We start from the raw sequence: 23,395 nt of genomic DNA on the forward strand, positions 1-23,395 counted from the left end.
AGCTTCAGCTAGTTATTGAAAAGCTCCATGGTATGTCAAGGTCCAGCCAACATTATTCCTATAAAACCTAAAGAATACTCCAGGCTCTATCTGAGACAGATAAAAGCTTCACTCACTAAGTTTATTTTTCAGAAACCTAAAGACCTGAAATCTGGAGTTACCAGTCTCTCCTAGAGCATCAATTACTTGTATCGCCTTGCCCCATTAAATCAGCTCCCCTTTTCAACATGAAAAAGTTGGAAATTGGGAGAAAGATCAAAGGAGAAGCGTAGTTATAAAAGGGAAGATAAGACATAACAAATGAGTATGACTACTAAATCATTATGTTAATATTTTTTTTTAGTCTCCAGTGTCTTGGAGCAAGTAGAAGGAAATACCTGAAATTGTAGAATTGTAACCCATACTCTGTATTCAAATTTGTTCTATAACTACTTGTTAAAATATACTTTGAAATTTACTCCTTTTTTTGTATATATATTTCACAATACAAAATGTTTTTTTTTTAAAAGTCCTACTTACAATGGGCTTACACCAATAGGAATGGATTAAGTTTAACAACATGTTTTTCTGGGGTACATACAGCTCCAAACAGCTATACCTAGTATTTTTTCTTTATTGTGAAAAATATACAAAAAAGCAATGTATTTTAAACGACACTACAACAATTAGTTATAGAACAGATTTCAAAGTTCATGGTTTAGGTTTTTCCTTCTAGCTGTTCCAAGACAATGAAGACTAAAAGAAATATCAATGTAATGATTCAGCAGTCATACTCATTTGTTAAATCCTATCTTCTCTATTATAACTCCACCTTCTCCTTTGATCTTTCTTCCAATCCTTAGGGCTATTTGGGCTATGCCATTCTAACTTTTTCATGTTGGAAAGGGCTGTCGATAATATGGGTTGGGGGATGAAACTAGTTGATGTTCTGAAGAGGCTGGTCCCTCTGGGTTTCACGATTTATCTGGCCTAGGAACTCATCTGGAGGTTTTAGGTTTCTGAAAAGTAATCATAGTGCATGGAACCCTTGTAGAATCTCAGATAATGCCCTAGGTGTTCCTTAGGGTTGGTGGGAATGATTTTGGTTGAAGTTTGGCAAACCATAGTAAATAGCAATATATAGCTGAAGCTTGCCTAAGAGTAGCCTCCAGAGTAGTATCTCGGCTCTATTTGAACTCTCTCAGACATTGATACTTTATTTGTTACAATCCCTTTCCACCTTTTTATCAGGAAATCATTGTTGATCCCATGGTGCTGGGACCAGGCTTATCCTTGGACGTCTTATGTCATGTTGTCAGGGTGACTTTCACCCCTAGGTGTCATGGGGATAGGATAATGATTTCACTTGCAGACTTAGCAAGAGAGAGACCATATCTGAGCAACAAAAGAGGTCCTCTAGAGGTTACTCTTAGGCATAACTATAGGTCAGCTAAACATCTCAGCTACCTAAGTAAGTTTCAACAAGAGCAAGCCTCAAGATCAAGGGTTTGGCCTATTGACTTGGAAGTCCCTAATGTTTGAGACAGTATCAGGGGTTTCCCTGGTGGCAAAGTTTAATAGTTGCATATTTTTCTCTCCCATCCCTCAGGGAACTTGGCCAATGCTTTTGAGTTACCTACTCAACATACTCTGGGATGCATCCAGGCATTACATAAAGCTGTACAGAGTTACAAGCCTTCATTCCCATTCTGAGCTCCATGTGGTTGGGTTGTTTAAAGTGACCTATCCATACACGTTGGGTTAGATTATGTACTACAGAAAATTTAGGTTTTGGACAAAATAAGCTTCTCTTCCTTTGGCCTCATGGAATAAGTGAAGTTCTAAAATACACAGTGTCTTCCTTACCCTTGTATTCTGATATACCTTAGACCTGACCCAGTTGGCTTCGTTCTTATCTCTAATTGAAGCCTGATTTCTTTTTCACTTTAACAGTTGTTGTATGTGGCAGTGCTGACCTTCAGAACTGCAGTACTCCTACTCTCAGTCTTAGGTGTCACACAAGTGCTCACAGTTCCAGGGAGTTACCAGGTTATGCATATATAGCACAACCTTTCAAAATCTAGAAATAACAGTTACTGCTTTGGACTAAATGTCACTACTATAAGAGCTTACAATCTAGGCCCCAATTTTCTTATAAGTATTTTCTGAATGAGACCATATACTATTTCTTCTTTTGTTTCTGGCTTTTATTATGCATCGCATAATGTTCCATGGGTTCATTCACAGCATTGCATGCCTCACAACTTCATTCCTTTCTGTAGCAGCCCAATATTCAATTATATGTATACACCACAGTCTGCCACTCTAGTTCACAGTCAGAGTGTCCTTCTGCCACCACCATCTGTTGGCATTGTATATAATGTCCAAAGGCAACAATCCATTAACACTCTTAATTTTAGACAATTTTCATTGCTCCAAAGAGAAAAATAACCAGTAAACACATCCTCACCAAAGAGAAAATCCAAATCTCCCCTTAACTCTTGTCCCTTCCCCTCCCCATTATTTGCCCCTAGTATTGCTGTGGTACTGTTGATTTCTTCCTGTTAAATATAGCCCATAGCATGCAATAGTTGTTTTCCCCCTATATCCTGATATTATAATCTCTTTGTACAAAATTCATACCTTTGAAGTATAGTTCATGCAAGAATTTATTTATTTGTAGTGTTAATCAGTAGGATACATTGCTCTATACAACCCCTTTCAATCATGTTCACCTTCAATATGACAATATTACTAATAGACCCACTAATGAACCACCTTCACTTCTATTGATTCCCTTACATTGAAGGTCAACCTCATTAGCTAACTGTTCACTCATCTCTAGCTTCCGTGTATCTCTAGGCCCCTATGTTCTATATGAAGCATTGTCATAAAAGCAGAATCATACAGTATCTGTTCTTTTATGTCTGGCTTATTTCACCCAGCATTATGTCCTCAAGGTTCATCCATGATGTCATGTGTTTCAGAACATCATTCCATCTTACTGCTCCATAATATTCCATTGCACGTATATACCACATTTTGTTTATCCGCTCGTCTGTGATAGACACTTGGATTGTTTCCATCTTTTGTCAATTATGACTAATGCCGTTATGTACATTGGTGTGCAAATGTCTATTTGTGTCCCTGCTTTCAGCTCTTCTGGGAATATACCAAGTAGTGCCCTGGTCATAGGGCAACTCAATATTTAGTTTTCTGAGGAACCACCAGGCTGTCTTTCATAACAGCTATACCATTATACCTCACCACCAACAGTGCATAAGTGTTCCAGTTTTTCCACATCCTCCACTAGGACATTTGTAGTTTCCTGCTTGTTTAATAGCAGGCATTCTTATAGGTGTGGGTTGTATCTCATTGTAGTCTTGATCTGCATTTCCCTTATTGCTAATGAAAATGAATACCTCTTCATGTGTTTTTTTAAATAAATATTTTTATTGACAAATCTTCACACATACAGTCCATACATGGTGTACCATCAGTGACTCACAATATCATCACATAGTTGTGTATTCATCACATAGTTGTGTATTCATCACGATGATCATTTTTTAGAACATTTGCATCACTCCAGAAAAATAAAAAGAAAAAACTCATATGTCCTATATCCCTTACCCTTCTGTCTCATTGACCACTGGTATTTCCATCCACCCAATTTATTTTATTCCTTATCCCCCCTATTATTTATTTATATATTATCCATATATTTTTACTCATATGTTCATACCCTGGATAAAAGGAGCATCAGACACAAGGTTTTCACATTCACACAGTCACATTGTAAAAGTTATATCTTTATACAAGCATCTTCAAGAATCAAGCCTGCTGGAACACAGTTCAACAGTTTGAGGTACTTCCCTCCAGCCACTCCAATACACCATAAATTAAAAAGGGATATCTGTATAATGCATACGAATAACCTCCAGGATAATCTCCCAACTCTGTTTGGAATCTTTCAGCTGCTGAAACTTTGTCTCGTTTCTCTCTTCCTCCTTGTGGTCAAGAAGCTGTCTCAATCTCATGATGCCAGGTCCTGGCTCATCCCAGGAGTTCTGTTCCACATTGCCAGGGAGATTTACACCCCTGGGAGTCGTGCCCCTTGGAGAGGGGAGGGCAGTGAGTTCATCTGCTGAGTTGGCTTAGAGAGAGAGAGGTCACATCTGAGCAACAAAAGAGGTTCTCTGGGGGTGACTCTTAGGCATAGTTTTAAATAGGCTTTAGCCTGTTCTTTGCAAGAATAAGTTTTGTAGGGGTGAACCCCAAGATCAAGGGCTAAGCCTATTGATTTGGTTGTCCCCACTGCTTGCGAGAATATCTTCATGTGCTTTTTAGCCATCTCTCTTTGCTCTTGGGAAAAATGCCTATTCATATCTTTAGCCCATTTTATAATTGAGTTGTTTGTTCTTTTTCTGTTGGGTTGTATGATTTGTTTATGTACAGAAGATATCAAAACTTTATCTAAGTGGTTTTCTTTCTTTTTTTTTTTTGCATGGGCAGACACTGGGAAAGGGGCAATTTATCAAGTTGCCAGTTTACAGTTCTAAGGCCATGGAAATGTCCCAATTAAAGCAAGTCTATAAAAAATTAAGGCATCGAGAAGAGGTTGCCTTCACTCAACAAAGACCAATGAAATTCAGTTTCTCTCTCAACAGGAAAGGTGCATGGTGAACATGGCCTCTGCTACCTTTCACTCCAGGCTTTTTGTTTCATGAAGCTCCCCCAGGGACAAATTCCTTCTTCATCTCCAAATGTCTCTGTCTTCTTGGGCTCTGGCTCTCATCATTTTCATGGCTGTAAAAAGGAACTCTCTCCAAAATGTTTCCTCCTTTTTAAAGGATTTCAATTAAGGCCCACCTGGAATGGGTGGAGTTACATCTCACTCTAATCAAAGGTTAACACCCACAATTGGGTGAGTCACCTCTCCATAGGAACAATCTAAAAGCTCCCAGCCAGCAATATTGAATGAGGGCTAAAGGACATGGCTTTTCGGGGGTGCACCACAGCTTCAAATTAGCACATTCCACCTTTTGGACTCCAAAATGACATGTTCTTTCCAAATGCAAAATACATTCATTCTATAACAATATCAATACAAATGCAATACAAGGTAGAAACAGTACAAAATCTCATCAAAGTCAACTACAGGCATGGTCTATCATAAGGCAAAATCATCCTCTGGCTCTGAACATGTAAAACTCAGAACAAGTTATTTGCTGCCAACGTACAAAGAAGCACCAGTCATTGGATACATATACCCATTTCCATAGGGAGAAATTGGAAGGAACACAGGGGTCACTGGGCCCAAGCAGTTTTAGAAACTTGCAGGGCAAAGTCCATTAGGTTTCAAAGTTTCAAACTGGCAGTCCCACCCTTTCCAAAAGCCTGCATGGGAGCCTGCCTCTTTCTGAATGCAGCCTTGGGGGATATTGCCTTTTTCTCAGCTCCACTCTCTTTAAGCCTTGGGACTACACCCAGGCTCTCTGCCATCTCTGGGGCACACTCTCAACCCCTCCATGTGATGGCACCCACACTCTCCCCAATCCCCAAGGAATGTACTTCATCCTCTGCCTTTGGGCAAACACCTTCTCCAAGTACTTGGCTGGGTCTGTTCTCCTGGCCCAAGGTTTCTTAACTTTAAGCTTTAGACAAACACAATACAAAGTCAGAAACAGTACAGTACAGTTTCCATAGTTCTGCCTCTGAAGTTGTTTTTCTTCCACTGGGTCCCTTTTCTGTCCCTCTCAGTCCAGACTAGCGGTGGTTCTTTTTGCACAGATCCTACAACACTCTTGTTGGCTTTGTATGTAGTAAGCTTAGATCATGCCCATCAGACAACAGAAGTTACCACAAATCCTTCCTGGATAACTCCATCTCCATTCCTGGCTTTTTCTGAAATGGCTGACTGGTTCCACATTTGTCCAGATCCTCACTTGGGGCACTATTCTCTGGGTCCTCCCTTCCTGGAAGTTCAGAGTTTTCCAGAACATCAGTTTCTGCTTTTTTTGTACCCAAGAGTTCAGTTCTCAGCTGATCTCTTTCCTGTCACAGTTCGGTATAAACTGAAAGGCAAAACCAGGCTGCACTTTACATATTTAATTTGGAAATCTCTTCTGCTAAGTATCCAAGTTCTTGGCTTTTAAAATCTGCCTTCCAGCTAAAACCTCTAGTCAATTATCTGCGAGAGTATCTCCCATTTTGAAACACGGATCACCTTCCTTCTAGTTTGCAATAGCATCCACATTTCTACCAACAATCTCTTCAAAGCATTCTAGGGCTTCTCTATCAAGCTCATCACAACTCCAAAATCTTCCCCTTATCCATTTAAGAAGCATTCCAACATGTTTGGTGTTTACAGACTGCAGCAGCACCCCACTTCACCAGTACCAAAATCTATTCTAGTTTGCAAGCTGCTGGAATGCAATTAACCAGAAATGGAACAACTTTTAAGAAGTGGAAGTTTATTAGGTTGCAGGTTTACAGTTCTAATGAAAATGTCCCAACTGAAGCACTTACAATGTCCAAATTAAGGCACCAAGGAGAGATTACCTTCACTCAAGAAAGCCAGTGAAGTTCAGAGTTTCTCTCTCAATTGTAAAGGCACATGGTGAACATGGCATTTGCTAGCTTTCTCTCCAGGCTTCTTGTTTCATGAAGCTCCCGTGGGGATATATTCCTTTTTTATCTCCAAAGGTCTCTGCCTCTCGTCATCTCTAAACAGCCCAATAAGTGGTTTTCAATATTTTCTCCCATTTGAGTTGACTGTCTTTAAACATTTTTGGCTAAGTCTTTTGAGGAACATCTGATGGTTCCTTTCTTATAGTAGTAGTTCTTATTTTATGACTGTAATAACTCTTTGTCACTAAGGATATTCTTTCCTTCCTTCCTTCCTCCAATCTGGAATATTTTTTTTATTTGTGTATGTATTTTGGTTTCATGTGTTTTGTTTTGGTCATTTGTCTTTCATGTTGAAGGTTTTCTTATGTATTTGGGGATTCTTTGTGATATTTAAGAAAGATACATACAGGATAATAAATTAGAAACTTTGTGCATTTGCTGGGTTTGTTATTGGTGGCTTTTTTGTGACTCCCACATGACAGTGTTTATAGGTCTGTCTGAAGCTATTCAATTTTTCAAAAGAATTGTCCATTATCCTACTTTTCACCATTCATCACATAGACTTTCACTTAATTTGCTGTTTTCAATGTGATGCCGGTCCCTTTCCTCTTTCTGTACTTGTTGTCCCTTAATTGGAAGCTTGGATGCTTAGTATGGAAGGTGAGATGGGGAGAGAAGGGTGATTCTCAATGGCTTATTATGTAGGCTTTCATCTTTCCTCTCTTGTTTTCAACACATACCCATCCAACACCTTCCAAAGTGCTAAATGCCTCCAATTTCCAAGCTTTATTGGAGCTCTGTAAAGTGAATTGCTTCTTTATCATAATATTCAGATTTGGCTACCTAAGTCAGTGTAAATGAATAAACTGTGGACAAAGTCAAGTCAAATCCCATCTTCATTTTTTATAATCTATGACAATTAACTTTTCTTATATGTAAAATGTGTCTAGTACCTACCTTTAAGAGTTATTGTGAAGAGTAGAAATTTTACATGTCTTGGGATGAAATTGTCCTGGGTAAACGGTAATTATTAACACATTTTTATATATGCAAATTTTTAAATACATAAAATTAAATCACATAGTTATACATTGTTACTTTAATTTGCTGAATAAATAAGAGTTCACAAATTTGAAACTAAGGAAAATTTTAACAGCTAATATGCCATTGGTCAAGCGGGTGAAATATATTTTTCCTAACAAAATGTTACTCTTAAAAACAGAATTGTCTTCTTTCTAAAAAGTTAATTCCAGTTATATTTATTAGTTGAATATCAATTAACATTTGAATTTAAATTGATTTCCAGTTACTAATAGTCTCACCTCTGACAAACCTTCTAAAAAGCATTTCTAAATCAGAAATTTCTAAACATTTCTTAACTCTCCTTACAGAACATTTAGAAATACCAATTAAGTAAGATTTTTTATTTATTTTTTTTGACATTAAAAATGTTTAATGTGTAGAATTCTCTGTAACAGATATTCCCAAAAGATAAATCAGAATATAAACACAGTGTAATCTCCTTTGGATTTCTCCTTCTATTTATGTGGGATTATATAAATTGTTCCAAAGCACTTACATGTATTTGACATGACCTCAAAGATATAAAATTTAAAAATCTAAAAAAATGAGACCAACAGAAGTGCAGACAGTTTTCTAAAGCAATAAGTATCAAGAAAAAAACTTATGAATTTCTTCATTTGTGATGGCTTCTAAAATCTATCTTTGTAATTTAGTGGGCAGATTTGCACAAAAAAGAAAAGCAGTTTAGCTACACAATATTTACAGCCTTTATTAGCAGGGTGTAGCCATTATGCTAAAATTCAGCCATCTACATACAACCTAATTTCCTATCTAAAAGAAAATGAGAATAGAATATGTTTTATTTTAAATGGGACAAAGAGGCGAAGTTCCAAGATTTAAAATATAACCTTAAAGTTTTAATTTCACCCTCTGAGTATAAAAAAAGCAATAATTCCTAAAAATCATGAAAACATGATGACATAACCACACAGAAAAAAAAGGACATTTAAGTTATGTCATTGTTTCTAAATATCATATAGTGAAGACTAATATACTTTTAGTCTTCACATGGCATATTTCATAAGATCATTATTCATTTACAATAATACAAAATACTTACAAAGAACATTAAACTTAAATTTCACAATTGTTTATAAAGCAGTACATGAAAGAATGACCTCTATGAGGAAATAAGGGTCTCATCAAAAAAGATAGTAAATTATGAATATAAAATATACCACGATGGTAAAACCCTCATAGCTTTCTAAAGGTAACTTAATCTTTCTGGATAAAGGTATTTAGCATTAGAAATTTAAAATATAAACTTTATATTTTAATTCAAAACTGAATATATTTAAACTTGCATTGTCACATAGTCACCTTCTATTTTGTGAAAAAACAACAAAGATAAGGAACTTTCGAATATATGTACTTCAAAATCAAAAAGTTAGTTTTTACTTTTCCCTATAGGCAAGTTTTGATGCATATTTAGGTTTTGGTTACCAAAGGGCATTGTTTGCAAAATGTTGCACCTCTCTCTAACTTGCCATCTTTTTTCTTGTTTGCTGTTTCTTGGACTCTGTTGATATATACTCTGATTCTTTCCAATTCCTGCTTTCCTGAATGTTCTTTAGGATCAACTCCTTGAGTAGCCAGATAAACCCAAAACACTGAATTTAATGTGTATGCAGAAACTGATTCCGCTTTTGCTTGTTCAAGTGGGTCCAACCTCTGCAACAACTCATTTCTAGAAACAGACACCATGGTCTTGAGTATCTCATCCATAGCACCGATGAAATTCCTGAAGGTTGATAAATATTCATGAATTTCTACTGGATAGTCTTCATTAATCTCTTCACTTGCCAATTGTGGGGGCTGGCTAGATAAAGCTGAAATCCACAGGGCAAGCTACCAAAAGGGTAAGCCAGCACTCTTGGACACAGGCTGAAACAGCTGTCCAGAGGTGGAATTTCTTCTTTTTCTCAAGATTTTGTATTTTTATGTTTAAAATGTATTTTATTGTTTTACCTAAGACTAACCCTAGGTTTAGATAAAAATTCTGTAATTATATAGGTAGAAGCAAAGTTTGTTCATTTTAACCTGGCTTAAAATATTTATATAAATTAGTACCTAATGTCTTATTTTCATAAGTTTATATTCTTTAAATACATTTAGTAACACAGTTTTGCCAAAGCTGTGTTTCCAACATTTATGGAGTTCATGTCTCTTAGGAGCTTACAGTGAAATCATGGGTAAAGGAGTTTACAGAGTATGAAGTAAGGAGAGAATTGGACTAACTAAAAGCAATTCTGGAGGGAAAAAGTTCACACTAACTTATACTTCATGAATGGAGTCTTTGTATCCTTGGTAGGGATTTGCTGTAAGAGTAAGATAAAGTTAGGAGCAAGGAATAAAAGTGAGGGGAACAGAGATTTATCTCTGTGTTTCAAATGAAGGCTTCTTTTTATGTTTTGTTTGAACAAAGGGTACTGTGATGAAATTTTTTTGAAAGCCACTAGTTAATAGTATTGATAGTTCAAAAATAGAAGATAAACTCAAGTATAAGGTAAAAATACATACATAAATTGATCTCTCCTCACATTGTTTAACACCTTCTCTAATTAGTCTACTTCTTTTTCCTTAAAGTTATCATGCTTATTCCTGACTTTGTATCTTTGTTGCTACTGTACCCCAGTTTGGAACATCATACCCCCTTGCAGCTTATTTTGTTTTGAATTTCAAGACCAAAGTTAAGGGCGTCTCCTACCATGAAGCTTTCTTACTAACACTGCCTCAGATTGATCTTCATATTCTCAGAATTTCTGAAATTTGTGATTATATTGCTTTGAATTGTTTTTTTAATACATACATGAACTTATTTCACTTTATATCAGTGCAAATTCCAACTGTCTTTATATAGTGCTTGTTGGGCATGAATTTAATAAAGCAGTAATTTTTCGTTTAATTAAAGTCAAGTTTGGATTTTTCCAATTAAAAGCATTCTGTCTCCCTCATTATTACAAAGCACTAATTTTATTAATGATTTATATATTTGGACTTCCTAAGTTTTTCTTTAACGTACCTTATATTTTTCCTCATTTTGTATTTATCCGGATTTGCCCACAAAAGGGGATGATAAATCATTCTTCTTTGACAGCAATATTCCTGCATCCCTGTAGTTTGACAACAGAATCATCCTTCACATATGCAAAAAAAAATGATAATCCTTTAGAATATAGAAAATAGATTCATTTTCTGTACTTGTCTGCCCTTATATGGGCATTTTATCTTTTTAAGTTGTTCATCAGTATCTGTGCCTACGGTAGGTTACAGTGATGCTTGAGGAAGATTGTTTATTTATTTATTTATTTATTTATTGTATTTGTACCAGAATATTTAATGGGACTTTTTTAAAAAGGACTTTTGTCATTCTGGAATTGATAACTTAGCACCAAAAGGTGGAATGAGACATGATAAATACTCCATCTCCTCACACCCTATCCTAATCTAGAGTTTAGAGCCACTGACATTTTGGGTCAAAGACTTCCCTAAATATTTACTACAAGGTAACGCAAACTAGTTCTGTTACCCCCAGATATCATTCTGACTGCCACACTTCACACACTCCACTCGTATCCTACATAAGCAAAAGACTGTGGAAGGAAAAGTAAGAGAAATTGCTTAAAAGTTGGGGGATAGTATGCTAACTGCTCTCTTTTTCCATACTACTTCTTAGTGGCACTTGAAATCCTAGGTGGCCACCAAGATGTTTTTGAGGCTCTATGTGAAAGAGCATGGAAAGTAAACAGGGAGATGGAAGCAATGGGATTGATCAGGCTGAAAGGAGATAGATACCTTACCTGGTGAGATTGGTTGCATGGATCGCTGCTACAAGGAGATACTTGGCTGCTCTATTCTGAGAAGGTCCTCAGTGACTTGGGAGGCTAATATGAAGCTGAATAACACTCAAATGAATTGTGCACATCATTTATAAAGAAACCACCACATTGACAGAACTAGACTGAGGTTTGGGGTAGCCAGTAAGACAATCTTACTAATTTCTGTTCATCTTTGTTCTTAAGCCAACATATCAGAGTAAATGGAGATGGAAGAATGAGAAGGAGATGTCCCAGAATCACTTTCTTTCCTGTACTCCAAGGTGCTTGCTAAGAGAATTAAAAATACAAACCACACTTCATCTCCCATCCAAATTTGGATGAGAAACACTTAGTTGGCATTAGGGGGAAGAAACGATAAAAGCCAATCCTTATGTAGTGCTTACCAGATAACAGGCACTTTTTAAAGCCCTTTACTTGTATTCACTTATTTAATCTTTTAACAACTTTGTGATCTATGGACTGTTATCTGTATTTTACAAATTAGAACACTTAGGTGTAGAGATGAAATATGGAGATCGAAATTCCCCTCGTTTGAGATTCTTTACTAATTGAAAGTGACTGGAAATGTATGAACTCTGCCTTAAGGTCGGATTAAGGACAGATTGGGGAAATTCAGTATCATAGTTAAAAGAGGTTAGAGAAAAAAATTAAACTGCTTCATGTTATACTGCACTGTACTGTGACTGTTTAATAAAGAGCTTACATATATAAAATGAATTTAACTTAGCTTTGGTATATTTATAAATATGCAATAAATATAAACATGTATCGTATATCATGAAATACTTACTAGCTATATTACTCTATAATTAGTGGAGATCTGCATTAGAGTTATATAAAGCATATTTATAAATTAGGAATGAATTTGGTGGTTGAGTTAACAGATTTACCACTGCTATCCTGAGTGAGAAAAATCATGTATATATATATGTGCCAGCAATACAGAACATATATATAATAACCCAAATATTGTCAAGTTTCTCCAGCATATGGGTATGAATAAGATCACATTAATGTTAATGCCCAAATCTTAATGGTGCCAACTTTACCCACTCATACAGAGACTACTCTCTTTCATTTCTACTCCTTCAGCTATTTTAGGGTGCCCTCAAGGGGTGTCATTTGTTAACTCTCAGACTAGCCCTGGTCGCTACTTTCTCTTTTACTTTTCACTTTAAACTGTGTTTCTCTGATTGGTTTGGCCACTCAAGACATGTTGTCAACAGTGTTCTCAGCTGTACTAATTGGCCTGTACCAACTACTGATTGGTATGCCATTGGCAGTTTTCCATTTGCTATTACTGTTAAGATTTTGATTTTTTGTGCATCAGTTTCTCTAGCATTAATTGGTAATGGAATTGCTATAAAATTTATTTTCTTAGTATTTTCTTACAGAATAAGTTATCACACAGATTTGGCCAACACTATTATCCATAAGCTCCTAATTAAATTCAAGTTTTAATCAATGAATTCAGCTTTATTTACTTTCTGAGCTAAACTTTTGTTAAATTTTCCATCTCTACAAGAAAACTGAAACGGTATATGCTGGGTACTTCAACTGGATTCTCTGCCTTCATTGGAGTGACTTCCATGACTTTATTCTTTTTCCAAAAGGCCTATGATTTCTTCTTTTTTTTTCATTATCTCAGATACCATTAAAACCATTTTCTCTATCCCATTAATTTCAGCCTTCATATTACTGCACCTTGACATTATGTTTGGTACGTCTGTAATATTGAATAGGAACAATATGAAATTTTTATAATTGAGTTGGGTTGACATAGTAATCATATCTGGAGGGTTTCTTTAAATGATAAGTCAAATATGAAGTTTCTGGGAGGAAAAATTCTCAAAAAAATATATGTTTATTCTTGCTTGTAAGAATTTATCTATCCAAGGACTATGAATTGTATATAACATTTCAAATTACTGGTAAACACTTATGTTTTTAGTAGCCTCAAAAATAGACCTTGAACTTAAACAGACACTTCTCAGAAGAGGAAATACAAACGTCCAAAAGGCACATGAAGAGATGCTCAACTTCCCTGGCTATTAAGGAAATGCAAATCAAAACCACAATGTGTTATCATCTCACACCCACCAGAATGGCCATTATCAATAAAACAGAAAATGACAAATGCTGGAGAGGATGTGGAGAAAGAGGCACACTTACCCACTGTTGCTGGGAATATCAAATGGTACAACTGCTGTGGAATGCAGTCTGGTGGTTCCTCAAAAAGCTAAATATAGAATTGCCATATGACTTGGCAATACCATTGCTTGGTATCTACTCAGAGGACATGAGGGCAAGGACACAAACAGACATTTGCACACCAATGTTTATAGCAGCATTATTTACAATGCGATGAGACGGAAACAGCCAAAATGTCCATCAACAGATGAGTGGCTAAACAAACTGTGGTATATACATACAATGGAATATTATGCAGCCATAAGGCAGAATAAACTTATGAAGTGTGGTCCTTGAGGACATTATGCTGAATGAGATTAGCCAGAAACAAAAGGACAAATACTGTATGGTCTCACTGATATGAACTAACATTAGTGAATGAACTTGGAACACTTCAGTTGGTAACAGAGACCATCAGGAGGTAGAAATAGGGTAAGATATTGGGTAATTGTAGCTGAAGGGATACAGATTGTGCAACAGGACTGAATGTAAAATCTCAGAAATGGACAGCACAATACTACCTAACTGTAACACAATTATGTTAAAACACTGAATGAAGCTGAATGTGAGAATGATGGAGGAGGGCTAGGGGCACAAATGAAATCAGAAAGAAAGATAGACAGTAAAGACTGAGATGGTATAATCTAGGAATGCCTAGAGTGTATAATGATAGTAACTAAATGTACAAATTTTAAAAATGTTTTTGCATGAGGAAGAACAAAGGAAGGTCATTACTGCAGGGTACTGAAAATAGATGGTAACTAATATTTTAAAATTTTAACTTATGTGTGAGTCTAAAGCAAAAAATGTTTATGTGGTACAAAATTTATATTTTGACTAGTGCATTTCCTAATATAACTTATGTAGACAGCTTAATTGAACACCAGAAGCACATGGAACCTTGAGAGATTTTGTGAGATTTTGTGGGTTTGTCCAGAGTGATGCCCAAATAAAACCCAGAGTGATTTGAACAGTGAATAAAAAAGTATTTGCAAAGTCCCCTTCGGGAAATGGTGAGAAAGCGGGAAAATTCAACTTCCCCAAGTTGAATTCTTGATATTCTCACAATTAGTGTGGACAGCCAAAGCTATAGGCTAAGCCCACAGTCTTAGGGTTTGGTCATATGACACTTAACCCCACAAAGGATAGGTCAAGCCTACTTAAAATTCAGCCTTCGAGGCACCCCCAAGAGAACCTCTTTTGTTGCTCAGATGTGACTTCTCTCTCCAGACAACACAAAAAGCTAACTCACCACCCTCCCCCTGTCTACTTGGAACATGACTGCCAAGGATGTGGACCTTCCTGGCAACGTGGGACAGAAATCCTAGAATGAGCTGAGACTCAGCATCAAGGGATTGAGAAAACCTCCTCAACCAGAAGGGGGAAGAATGAAATGAGACAAAGTATCAGTGGCTAAGAAATTCCAAACAGAGTCGAGAGGTTATCCTGGAGGTTATTCTTATGCATTGAGTAGATATCACCTTGTTCTTCAAGATGTAATGGAGACTTCCGGAGAAGATGGCGGCTTAGTAAGACGCGCGGATTTTAGTTCCTCCTCCAGAACAGCTACTAGGGGAGTAGAAATGATACAGAACAGCTCCTGGAGCCACAACAGAGATCAAAAAGACAGCGTACCCCATCCTGGAACGGCTGACTGGCTGAGAGAACCCGCTCCGGTGAGATCGCCAAGGGGTGTGGGCTTCCCCGGGCGGGGCGGCAAGTGGCCGGAGTCCCTCCCTTCCTCCTTCCCGGGCCAGCTGGCAGAATTGGGCAGGCGGTCCCCTCAAGCCGCAGCGGCTGGCGTCCCCCCACGCGCGGCCCTCCGGACCAACTGAGAGAATTGGATCGGAAATCCCCAGGTCGCGGAGAACGGTGACTGGGGGGGGTCCCTTCCAAACACGTGACTCCCCGGTCCGGCTGGGAACAGTGCACTTTCGTGGGTCGCGACGGCTGGCGCCCTCCTGCCACGCTTGGCACCCCGGGCCGACTAGGAAATTCGGACGGGCGCTCTCCCGGGCTGCGGCGGCAGGCAACCCTCCCCGAGTTCGGACCCCGGGGCCGGCTGGCACTCTTTCAAGCCGCTTTGGCTGGCGAACCTCCCCCACAGCAAGAATCTTCCAAAGTTAAAGGACCCACAGCACCTTTTACTGGTGGGACCCGCAGACAAACGTGTGCCACGAGCGCCACCTACTGGGCAGGATAAGAAAAACAGAACCCAGAGATTTCACAGAAAAATCTTTCAACCTGTTGGGTCCAACACCCAGGGAAATCTGACTAAATGCCCAGACGCCAGCAGAAGATAACTAATCACGCTCAGAAAATTGAAAATATGGCCCAGTCAAAGGAACAAACCAATAGTTCAAGTGAGATACAGGAGCTGAGACAACTAATGCTGAATATATGAACAGAAATGGAAAACCTCTTCAAAAACGAAATCGATAAATTGAGGGAGGACATGAAGAAGACATGGGCTGAACAAAAAGAAGAAATAGAAAAACTGAAAAAACAAATCACAGAACTTATGGAAGTGAAGGATAAAGTAGAAAAGATGGAAAAAACAATGGATACCTACAATGATAGATTTAAAGAGACAGAAGATAGAATTAGTGATTTGGAGGATGGAACATCTGAATTCCAAAAAGAAAAACAGAAGCTATTGGGAAAAGAATGGAAAAATTTGAACAGGGTATCAGGGAACTCAAGGACAACATGAACCGCACAAATATACGTGTTGTGGTAGTCCCAGAAGGAGAAGAGAAGGGAAAAGGAGGAGAAAAACTAATGGAAGAAATTATAACTGAAAATTTCCCAACTCTTATGAAACACCTAAAATTACAGATCCAAGAAGTGCAGCACACCCCAAAGAGATTAGACCCAAACAGGCGTTCTCCAAGACACTTACTGGTTAGAATGTCAGAGGTCAAAGAGAAAGAGAGGATCTTGAAAGCAGCAAGAGAAAAACAATCCATCACATACAAGGGAAACCCAATAAGACTATGTGTAGATTTTGCAGCAGAAACCATGGAAGCTAGAAGACAGTGGGATGATATATTTAAATTACTAAAAGAGAAAAACTGCCAACCAAGACTCCTATATCCAGCAAAATTGTCCTTCAAAAATGAGGAAGAAATTAAAACATTCTCAGACAAAAAGTCACTGAGAGAATTTGTGACCAAGAGACCAGCTCTGCAAGAAATACTAAAGGGAGCACTAGAGTCAGATACGAAAAGACAGAAGAGAGAGGTATGGAGAAGAGTGTAGAAAGAAGGAAAATCAGATATGATTTATATAATACAAAAGGCAAAATGGTAGAGGAAAATATTATCCAAACAGTAATAACACTAAATGTTAATGGACTGAATTCCCCAATCAAAAGACATAGACTGGCAGAATGGATAAAAAAACAGGATCCTTCCATATGCTGTCTACAGGAAACACTTTCCCCCTAAGATCAGGAACAAGACAAGGATGTCCATTATCACCACTATTATTCAACATTGTGTTGGAGGTTCTAGCCAGAGCAATTAGACAAGAAAAAAAAATACAAGGCATCAAAATTGGAAAGGAAGAAGTATAACTATCACTGTTTGCAGACGATATGATACTATACGTTGAAAACCCGGAAAAATCCACAACAAAACTACTAGAGCTAATAAATGAGTACAGCAAAGTAGCAGGTTACAATATCAACATTCAAAAATCTGTAGCATTTCTATACACTAGTAATAAACAAGCTGAGGGGGGAAATCAAGAAATGAATCCCATTTACAACTGCAACTAAAAGAATAAAATACCTAGGAATAAATTTAACTAAAGAGACAAAAAACGTATATAAAGAAAACTACAAAAAACTGTTAAAAGAAATCACTGAAGACCTAAATAGATGGAAGGGCATACCGTGTTCATGGATTGGAAGACTAAATATAGTTAAGATGTCAATCCTACCTAAATTGATTTACAGATTCAATGCATTACCAATCAAAATCCCAACAACTTATTTTTCAGAAATAGAAAAACCAATAAGCAAATTTATCTGGAAGGGCAGGGTGCCCGAATTGCTAAAAACATCTTGAGGAAAAAAAACGAAGCTGGAGGTCTTGCGCTGCCTGACTTTAAGGCATATTATGACGCCACAGTGGTCAAAACAGCATGGTATTGGCATAAAGATAGATATATCGACCAATGGAATTGAATAGAGTGCTCAGATATAGACCCTCTCATCTATGGACATTTGATCTTTGATAAGGCAGTCAAGCCAACTCACCTGGGACAGAACAGTCTCTTCAATAAATGGTGCCTAGAGAACTGGATATCCATATGCGAAAGGATGAAAGAAGACCCATATCTCACACCCTATACAAAAGTTAACTCAAAATGGATCAAAGATCTAAACATTAGGTCTAAGACCATAAAACAGTTAGAGGAAAATGTTGGGAGATATCTTATGAAACTTAACAATTGGAGGCGGTTTTATGGACCTTAAACCTAAAGCAAGAGCACTGAAGAAGGAAATAAATAAATGGGAGCTCCTCAAAATTAAACACTTTTGTGCATCAAAGAACTTCATCAAGAAAGTAGAAAGACAGCCTACACAATGGGAGACAATATTTGGAAATGACATATCAGATAAAGCTCTAGTATCCAGAATTTATAAAGAGATTGTTCAACTCAACAACAACAAAAAGACAGCCAACCCAATTACAAAATGGGAAAAAGACTTGAACAGACACCTATCAGAAGAGGAAATACAGATGGCCAAAAGGCACATGAAGAGATGCTCAATGTCCCTGGCCATTAGAGAAATGCAAATCAAAACCACAATGAGATATTATCTCACACCCACCAGAATGGCCATTATCAACAAAACAGAAAATGACAAAGTGCTGGAGAGGATGCAGAGAAAGAGGCACACTTATCCACTGTTGGTGGGAATGTCAAATGGTGCAACCACTGTGGAAGGCAGTTTGGTGGTTCCTCAAAAAGCTGAATATAGAATTGCCATACGACCCAGCAATACCATTGCTGGGTATCTACTCAAAGGACTTAAGGGCAAAGACACAAACGGACATTTGCACGCCAATGTTTATAGCAGCGTTATTTACAATTGCAAAGAGATGGAAACAGCCAAAATGTCCATCAACAGACGAGTGGCTAAACAAACTGTGGTATATACATACGATGGAATATTATGCAGCTTTAAGACTGAATAAACTTATGAAGCATGTAATAACATGGATGGACCTAGAGAACATTATGCTGAGTGAGTCCAGCCAAAAACTAAAGAACAAATGCTGTATGGTCCCACTGATGTGAACCGACATTCGAGAATAAACTTGGAATATGTCATTGGTAACAGAGACCAGCAGGAGTTAGAAACAGGGTAAGATAATGGGTAATTGGAGCTGAAGGGATACAGACTGTGCAACAGGACTAGATACAAAAACTCAAAAATGGACAGCAGAATAATACCTAATTGTAAAGTAATCATGTTAAAACACTGAATGAAGCTGCATCTGAGCTATAGGTTTGTTTTTTTTTTACTATTATTATTACTTTTATTTTTTTTCTCTATATTAACATTCTATATCTTTTTCTGTTGTGTTGCTAGTTCTTCTAAACCGATGCAAATGTACTAAGAAACGATGATCATGCATCTATGTGATGATGTTAAGAATTACTGATTGCATATGTAGAATGGTATGATTTCTAAATGTTGGGTTAATTTCTTATTTTTCCGTTAATTAATAAAAAATATATATATATGTAATGGAGAGGCTGGAGGGAACTGCCTGAAAATGTAGAGCAGTGTTCCAGTATCCATGTTTCTTGAATATGATTGTATAATGATATAGCTTTCACAATGTGACTGTGTGATTGTGAAAACCTTGTGTCTGATGCTCCTTTTAGCTACCTTGTCAACAAACGATTAGAACATATGGAATAAAAATAATAGGGGGAACCAATGTTAAAATAAATTTCGTTTGAAATGCTAGTGACCAATGAAAGGGAGGAGTAAGGGGTGTGATATATATAAATTTTTTTCTGTTTTCAAACGTTTTATTACTTTTTCTGAATAGATGCAAATGTTCCAAGAAATGATCGTAGTGATGACAATGGAACTATGTGATGATATTGTGAATCACTGATTATATATGTAGAACAGAATGATCAAAATAAGAATGTTTGCATTTGTTTGGTGTTTTTTGGTATTTAAAAAAATAATTTTAAAAATTAAAAAAAAATAGACCTTTATAGTCTAGGACCCAGTTATCTTCCTTTTCTTATTTTTTTTTGAAAGCAAATATCTGTAAAGGGACAGATTACAAGTATATGGTATAATGGATATTCAGTGCTATATATTGATATGCTTAGCCAGGGTGCCTCAGTAAATTTTATACGCTCAAGCTTTTCTAGATTTGGGCCATTTCTAGACATATTACTAGTTATAGAAATTCAGTAGTGGGTTTTTATATAAGGAATTTAAATAAACTAATTTTACTTATATCAAAACCATACTCCAAATTTAAGTGTAAAAAGAACTCCCAATTGCAGTATAAACTAGATCCTTGATTTTGTAGCTTAGGTACATATTGGTTGTTGGCAAAACTATATATAATCTATTGTTATCTTGTGAGCTTTGCTATTTGAATGTTGTTCAGCTTTGTCTCTTTCACTATTAGAATTAATTTCCTAAGACTACTGTAGTTGCCTTATTTATTTTTTCAATTATCTCTTTCAATAGTGTAAAGGTCTAATGTACAGTGACTTTACATTTTTGGCATTTCATTGCAGAAAGCATCAATTTGTCAGATAAAAAGAAAAATTAGGTATACTTTATTCATGTTAAAGTCATACCCTAGCTTTTTTTAAAGGCAGCTTTGACTTAGAGTTGCAAGCCTAAGGATATTTATTTGAATTATGCATGACTGTCTGGTGTGCAGTTGCATCAGCCTGCCGGATGGATAATGTAAACATGTTCTGAATTTTAAGTATATGACAGAATGAATGACAGGTTAAAAATAGAACTAATAACCAAGTGCATATTTGGAAATTTGATTTTTATAGTGTAAAACTATACAGGGATGATCTCTACAAATGGTTTGCTCTCAGTATAACTTGTTTTGTAGTCAACAAATAAAAAAGATGTCTGATATGTGTACTAGGTCAGTGATTCTTTTTCTAATTAGTTTAAATTTTGGCAGTAGACTACAAAAATACTAGTGTGCAAGTGAAGCAGGAATACTTTCACAGAGTATTAGTTGTTCAGGAATGCAGTTTCTAACATTTTTATAAATGAATAGGTAGAAAGCTTTTTGTTGGTAATTATACCACCCTGCCGTCAGCATATCCATTTTGGATTCTAGTGTTGTAATGGGTACAATTAAACATTATAATTTAACATTCTAGTCTCATAAAATCCTATATCTTTCACTCCCATTTCAAATTTTGGAAATTACTCCTCTTTTAGAAGAATTCTTATCTTTGACACTGATATTTTAAATTTACATTTCTAAGTCTATATGTCCCCCAAAATTATTACAGCTCTTTAATTTTGAAAATCATTACTAATTCTAGAGTTTGATATTGAGATTATAGATTATATACTGTGTGTGTGTGTATGTATATCTGTATATATATTTGTGACCATTTGAAAACTTGGGCTCTTTGGTGGTGTGGGGTTTGATATTAAGATTATAGATTATATGCTGTATGTGTGTGTATGTATATCTACATATACATACATACATTGTATATCTGCATGTACAAACTAATTCTAGAATTTGATATTAAGATTATAGGTTATATGCTGTGTGTGTGTGTGTGTGTGTATATCTGTATATGTATTTGTGAACGTTCGAAAACTTCGGTGGTGTGGGGGTGTTGATAGTATTTTTCTTATTGATTCATAAGCACTCGTGGATATCATGATAATTAGTTTTTGTCCTATTTATATTTAAATATTTCTTCTACTCTTTAAAAACATTATTTTTAAAAACATTTATAAATTATGGTGATTTTTGCCAAGCCAGAATTTTAATATTATGTTGTCAAAGTTTTCAGTCTTTTCATTTATGGCTTCTGAATTTTATGTTATGTTCAGAATGACCGTTTTCATTCAGAAGTTATTGAAAATTTTTATAATGTTTTCTTCTAGTATTTTTTATGATTTTAGTTTTTACATGTAAATATTTGATCCAGACGGGATTTTTTTTCTTTTCACAGTTGTCAGCCATTTATCATGATGTTATTTATTTGAATAATCTAATTTTTTTAACAACTGATTTGGAATACTACTTTTATTGTATACCATACTCCTCTTTAGATTTGTATCTCTTCTAGGACTTTGTTCTGTTCGAATTCTTTTTTTCTGTTTTTTGCAGTGTTTAATGATATATTGTGACATATTATTACTGTTTGTCAAATTGTTTCTGGGCTTTCTTGTAGATGAACTTCAAAAAAAATTTGTTAAATTCCTCCCTACCGCTCCCAATTCTGGTACTGTTTTTATTGGGGACACATTGAACTTATTTTAGGGTATTTTTTTTATTTCTTTTTAACTCAGATTTTAATTACCAATGTAAAATTTTAAATTCCCTTCTTTTCTGTCAAAATTTCTTTTTATCTATCATCTCTTCTTTTTATTTTAGAGTTAAAATAATTTTCCTATGCCTTTGCTACTGTCTCCACTTAGTCATGGCTAGGATGAGTTATGGCTACCAGTTACCCTGGTTTTTTTCCTTTCTTTATTGAAGAAAGAATTCTGTGGGTTTATAGAGCAATCATGCATAAAATACAGGATTCCCATTTACCACCCTGTTATTGTTACAAATGATGATGGCACATTTTTATAATTGTACTATTAACTATAGTCCATGGTTTAACTTAGGGTTCACTGTTTGTGTAGTGTAGTTAATCCTTTTCTGTTCTGCAGCTTAATTTTTTCTTCTCTATGATTCATTCACTTCCTTCTGTTCTCAAACACTCTTAGGTCTCCCTATCTGAACAGTGCCCATCCTCTAGTCATCCTCCTCCTTCAACTCACTTTAAGTATAATGGTCTTCTCATCTTTTGAACTGCTATGTACTACACCCTCTTCCCTTTCTGTATTCTCTTGAAAGACAAGCAAAGCCATTTTTACCAAGTCATTTGAAATCTAGATTTTAACTTTATCACTCCAGTGAAACTTTTTTTCTAATCTACTCTCTTTAGAGAATATTTTATTATTATCAGATGAATGCCCAGAGATACTGCAAAGTAATTCTTATGGATGTCATCAATTTGCCTGTCATTCCCTGTAGAATTCACTGGTCTGGGCATCATACAGTTAATAATGTCTGACTCCTCCCTTCATTTTCCTCCCTTCTAATTCTTTCATCCATGATCCTAGAAAGTTTTAACCCCTTTGCTCTCACACTATGGTCCTTCATGGAAGGTGTTTTATCTTGCATGGAACTGACAGGGTGGGCTTCAAGTTTTTAGCATCCGTGTTATCACTGACATTGGCTTTAGTGTTTTTTTTCAACTTTTCAGAAATAAAATATCTTTATGATATATATATTTCTTGTTTCTGTAACCACCTCACATAGCAGAAGTCCCGTGCACTGTAATGCTAACCAGGTCTCTGTTCTGATTTACCCAAAGTCCTATTCTAGGATGTCTTAAAATTTATG

At 36.2% G+C, this 23,395-nt stretch overlaps 1 protein-coding gene and 1 pseudogene across 7 annotated transcripts in view; one reads left to right on the plus strand and one right to left on the minus strand.

Annotated features, from left to right (window-relative positions):
• The window catches only part of SYT14 (synaptotagmin 14), a 297,741-nt gene that overhangs the window by 129,014 nt on the left and 145,332 nt on the right, over window positions 1-23,395 (plus strand). The gene's annotated exons all lie outside the window — the stretch shown is intronic.
• Window positions 9,090-22,857, minus strand: LOC143679215 (nuclear nucleic acid-binding protein C1D pseudogene; annotated as a pseudogene).

Source organism: Tamandua tetradactyla, chromosome 4, assembly GCF_023851605.1.
Source record: "Tamandua tetradactyla isolate mTamTet1 chromosome 4, mTamTet1.pri, whole genome shotgun sequence".
Lineage (NCBI taxonomy): Eukaryota > Metazoa > Chordata > Mammalia > Pilosa > Myrmecophagidae > Tamandua > Tamandua tetradactyla.